Raw genomic sequence first — 6000 nt, 5'->3', positions numbered from 1 at the left:
ATCCTTACAGCTTATCATTGTAGGTACTACATTCTCAATTCAGCAGCAGTTCAAGGGAAAATGCAGCCATTAGAAAGCTTCAAGCTTGCACTCCTAGGTTACAATACCACTTTTTAACTGCACTGAGGTATGCCTTGCCATAGTGACTGTGCTTCCTAATAGTTCACCACACTGTACTAAGGAAGTCTGGCTTTACACGCTGAAGAATGCAAACATAGCGCCCATAAAATGTGCAATCCCTAAACTTTTTATACCTGTCTATGAAATAGCGTGCATACCATACAAACACTACTACACCAAAAGACAGTGAAGATTACAATCATGTTCCATAAGCTCCGGCATCTTAAAATTTATTGAACTTTCTTTCTTTTTTCATACACATCATATTTCAGTTAAAAATTCCACTCCGTTTCTACAGGCATAAATGTGCACTACCAATGACATGCTGGAAGACCTTCGATTCTGTAGCTTCACAGAAACTCCTGCGTGTGCAGAAAGAAGGGATTTTTAAGCACTTCTGATTTTCACTTGACCAATGGAAGGCACAGCTGCAAGCAAGGGACTATGACCCTGCTAAATGTTAAGTTTCAAACACTAATCACTGATGCTTCAGCGCTCTTTAAAACACAAAAAAAAGTTGCAAAAATCTTTTTCTAGCAACATGAGGCGTTTTTATCTCCCACAAGTATTGCTCAAAAAAAACCCCACCTTTCTCTTTTTCTGTTCAACTGACAATAACCCTGCCACAGATCAGCCAAAATGATATTTGACAAAATTATAAGCATCTAAAATGATGGTTTAGAACAAAAATTCATTAGCATGCTTAACTATAGGCATTACTGCGTGTTCTGCCTGTAATAAAGACTGCATGAAGATTTGGTATACTATAACTGGTTTACAGGAACTCAGGTGGGATCACACAAATAATCTGTACATAGTAGCCCTGATCCTGCAAATTGTTCTGTGTGGGTAGATGCCTGCCCCTGTGCAGAGCCCCCATCAGTGGGGCCAGGGCCGGCGCAACCCATTAGCAGCGCTGTATTATTGCCTAGGCCGACAAATTTTCAGGGGTGGAAGCTCCCCTCCGCGCCCCGCCCCCCTGCTCCAGCTCACCTCCGCCTCCTCTGCAAGCGCGCCGCGGCGTCCTGTTTCTCTCCTCTCCCAGCACTTGCGACGCGAAACAGCTGTTTCACAGGGCAGGGAGGGGGGAGGAGGGGGAACGCCACGCACTGGGGGAAGAGGCGGGGCCAGGAGCGGGCATTTGGGGAAGGGATCCAATAGGGGAAGGGAGGGGGCGGAGTTGGGGCGGGGACTTTGGGGAGGGGGTTGGAATGGGGGCGGGAAAAGGGCGGAGTCGGGGTGGGGCCAGGGCGGCAATTATTTCCCGGCCTAGGGGCGGCAAAATTATTAATCCGCCACTGCCCATTAGGCAACCTAGGCGGTCGCCTAGGGCACTACAATTTGGGGGGTGGCGACTGCGGCGGTATTTCGGCAGCAGGACCTTCCGCCGCCTCTGTGGGGGGCGGCATTTCGGGGCGGGACCTTCTGCTGCCTAGGCGGCAGAAAAGCTGGCGGCGCTCCTGAGTGGGGCTCTGTACAGCCCAGAGGCCCTCCCACATCCTACAGGAATTATTTCAGCTCAGTACCAATGTGGACACGAGAACAAATGGATATAAACTGGCCGTGGGGAAGTTTAGGCTTGAAATCAGACGAAGGTTTCTAACAGTCAGAGGGGTGAAATTTTGGAACAGCCTTCCGAGGGAAACGGTGGGGGCAAAAGACCTCTCTGGCTTCAAGATTAGGCTAGATAAGTTTATGGAGGGAATGGTTTGATGGGATAACATGATTTTAGTCAATTAGGCAATAATGTGTCATCGCTAGTAAAATGAGGGTCCGGCTGGAGAATCTTGCCTGTATGCTCGGGGTTCTACTGATCGCCATATTTGGGGTCGGGAAGGAATTTTCCTCCAGAGTAGATTGGCAGAGGCCCTGGAGGTTTTTCGCCTTCCTCCGCAGCATGGGGCAGGGGTCGCAAGCTGGAGGATTCTCTGCGACTTGAAGTCTTTAAATCACGATCTGGAGACTTCAACAACTGAGTTAAGGGAAAGTGGGTGGGTCAGCTTTTGTGGCCTGCATCATGCAGGAGGTCAGACTAGATGACCATAATGGTCCCTTCTGACCTTAAAGTCTATGAGTCTATGAGCTTGCAGGACTGGGAGCAGTATTTTCTCTGTCAGACTGGACTGTTGGTCCTTTAAGTCAATATTCTGCCTTTGGCACTGAATAATACCAGCTACAGCAGAGGAAAATTTTAAAAATTGCTTAATGTACCTGAGCCAATTATTCTGTTGTACATTGTGGGGAAGGGATATCCTTCCTGAGATTTGGTGACTGGCCTATATCTTAAAGTTTGACATCTGACTACTGGAGACATGCAAAAACTCCTGAATCTGATTCACAATGATCAATGCTTGATGGACTTTCTTGGGAGTTCCAGAGCTTTCACAATCACAGGCCACACGTTGTTTATGTTTCATTGTGAACTGGACAGGGCATTGCCTGTGAGTGTGTGAGAACTTGCTCAAACCATAAGTAGTATTACAAGAGTGTTCTTTGTCTGTACATATGTCAACAGTCAGTTAATACATAAGATGCCAGTAGATGACATGCAAGTTTATGTGGCCTACTTCTCGGGTTTTGATGGACCAATAAAATTACTTGTTGGTCTGCTTCACAAATGTCTTCCCTGATGCAAAGCGCTTCACAAGTCCTTAACATGGTGTGAGAGTGGACTCTGAACCCACACGTCCATACAAAAGCCAGAAAATGTCTTTCTTTGTGCAGCTCTTTACATCAGTTCTTACCCGTGGTGAAATCTTGTGAGGGGAACAGCCAAGTTGTTAGGAGACACAGGCTGGAGTTGGAAATAAAACAATACATTTATACTGTGACACACACTTTATTGTGAGGAGGTGGTCTTTTGAGTAGCTTTATGCAGTATAATTACTTATAGGGTGGATCGCCTGTATGTTTTACTATGGTATTGCTGTGCTATACTATAGTCCAGTAGTTCTCAACCAAGGGTATGCATAGCTCTGGGGGTACGCAGAGGTCTTCAAGGGGGGGACATCAACTCATCTAGATATTTACCTAGTTTTACAACAAGCTACATAAAAAGCAGTAGCCAAGTCAGTACAAACTCAAATTTCATACAGACCATGATTTGTTTATACTGCTCTATATACTATACACTGAAATGTAAGTACAATATTTATATTCCAATTGATTTATTTTATAATTATATGGTAAAAATGAGAAAATAAGCAATTTTTCAGTAATAGTGTGCTGTGACCCTTTTGTATTTTTATGTCTGATTTTGTAAGCAAGTAGTTTTTAAGTGAGGTGAAACTTGGGGGTACGCAAGACAAACAAGTCTCCTGAAAGGGGTACAGCCGTCTGGAAAGGTTGAAAGCCACTGCTCTAGTTTAGAAGTGATGGAGGTGGCAGAGAAGGGAAACTGAAGGCTGAGGGGCAGAAGGTGCACTAAACCAAGGAGAGGAGTGCAGTGGGTCAGGAGGAGAAGGAAGAATGTGTCAGCAGTGCCACCAAAAAGACCTGTCTGCCAACTCTAGGACCATCTCTGAGTACGAGCTGGTTTGTCAGCTGCCTGTGCACTTTGCTCCAGAGGTGCAAGCCATGGTGTAGGTGGGACTCAAATGGGTACCACAGTCTGTGAAGACAACTTAATTCCCACTACAGGAGGAGTCTGAAGAGACTAGTGGGTAGCAGGAACTCACATAGCACTGAACACACCCTCTAAATAAACATACATTGACAACTAACAAGCAAATATATATCCTATGCATGTTAGAAATACAATTGTTTTGCCCAATCCATGCCCAAGGTACTTTATTCCAGGTCTTCAACCCTCATGTAGTTAGCAGTTTAGTCCCTTGCCCCAGAATAAACCACACCTGTGTGCTTGCAGGCTAGCTAATCACAGCTAACTCTCTTAGTCCTTGTCTACACAGGGAGGTTGCATCAGTATAACTTTCCTTTTTCTAGAGACAAGGTGGGTGAGGTAATATCTTTTACTTGACCCACTTCTGTTGGTGAAAGAGACAAGCTTTCAAGCTACGGAGAGCTCTTCTTCCAGGTCTGGAAAGCTACTCAGAGTGTCACAGCGAAATACAAAGGTGGAATAGATTGTTAAACATAAGGAGTTGACAAATGTTCCCTTTTCTATCAGAAATTGCCTTGTGTTCACATACAAATTATTTTATATAATTTAGTCTCATGCCCTAAACCAGGATAATTAAACCACTTTGGAAGCAACTTTAATTCTAACTTCACGGCTTTGGTTGTATGCCTCCTTTCCAAGCAAGTTCCCCATCTAGCATCTGGGCCTTTAAATTTTAGAGAAGCAGTTAGCTGCAGGCCTATGAAAGCCATTTTACAAGCAACTATAGCTGACTACCAGAGGCTGCAGCTTCTTCTCCTGCAACCAGTGAGTGTTTGATCTTTTTTCCTTAGTGTTTGTTTTCTAGGTTAAGTTTTGCTCATTTCTTTCAGGGTAGATATAAGCCACTTGTCTGTTTTGTATGAACTTACCAGACACTATGGATTTAAAGCCCCCAACTGTCTTGCATGGCTTCTCCCTAAAACATGCATTTAAATCTCTTGCAAAGTAGCTATCTGGTGATAGCCAGTAAGGCAACAGGCATCCCAGATAGATCCTACTCACATCCAGCTCAAAGTAGAGAAGTAAAGAAGCTAGAAAAGAGTTTGCAGGTCTGCTGAAGGAAAAAGAAAAGAATCAACTGTTTCTCCAAATGTTCAGATTGACACTAGAGCAGGGCCTACACCAGACCCTCAAATCATAACCCCCTCCTCACTATTTTTTGGGGAGGCTTAGATTCAAGGACTTTGATCTGAAATGCTCCGGGTGGTTTTGTATTCTGTTGGGAACAAAACCCTGGAGAGGACCATTTTGTCCTATTTTGGGGTTCCTCTTTCAGTTTGACTGGTGGAATTATTGTAAAGCCTGTTGTTCTTTTGATATTTTCTACCTATCAGAAATGGCTCGCGCTTCACTTTTGGATGCACAAATGGATCAAGTTCTCAGGTGGTGTGAATGGTTACCTAGTTTGGGATGTCCACATTACCCAACAATATTAGAAACTTTTAGCATTTAAAAAAAATTATTAGTACTATTTTTTGTATCTCTCTGCCTGTACGTTTGGATTGCAGTGGCTACCTTGAGTCCAAGCCAAAGCAAAATGGAAAATAACATATTTTTAGGACCTCAAATGCTACATAAAAGAGTTTGTCTGGAAAAAATAAAACAAATTAAAGGTCTGCTAACTCTTGGCTGTCCAGATGTAGAAAAGCATATTATATTATCAGAAAGAGCTCAGAATGCAGGCTCAAAAATGGTACAGTGCCCGTTTCTCTGCTGTGGCGCACAAGATATTGAACCTTAAAAATATCATGTGTTCAGGGCTGAACATTGTCAGTCCTGGACTTTGGAATAATTTCAGGGGAAACATGCATGTTGTGTGAGGAAAGAGGAAACAAATTTGTGGCCAGTACTTTTAATTTTAAGAAAAGTTGTGGTTGCTTAAAGCTGCTCACCGGTTAGAACTGTAGGTAGTTCTGGGATAGATGGATAAGTGGGCAGAGTACAAGTGAGACTATTAAAGTTCTGTAATAGATGCAGTTCATCACATGCTGTGGGCATCAGGACTAGGAATCATCAAAATTTTACATTGCAATATTTTTGGACAGAAAACTGGGTTTTTCACAAAACGAAAATTCACATGGAAGGTGGTGGTGTTTTTTTTTAAAACTGAATCCATCATAGATTGAAACGTTTTTGGTTAATCAACAAAAAATCAAAAATGTCCACAAAGAAAATGTCATTTTCTAACCAGGTGTAATCATGCCCACATATGTGGTATATATGTGTACATAATTTCAATGGATAAGTATCCAAGATAA

The sequence above is a fragment of the Emys orbicularis genome, chromosome 2 (genome assembly GCF_028017835.1).
Source record: "Emys orbicularis isolate rEmyOrb1 chromosome 2, rEmyOrb1.hap1, whole genome shotgun sequence".
Classification (NCBI taxonomy): Eukaryota; Metazoa; Chordata; order Testudines; family Emydidae; genus Emys; species Emys orbicularis.
Note: the sequence above shows the minus strand (reverse complement) of the source record.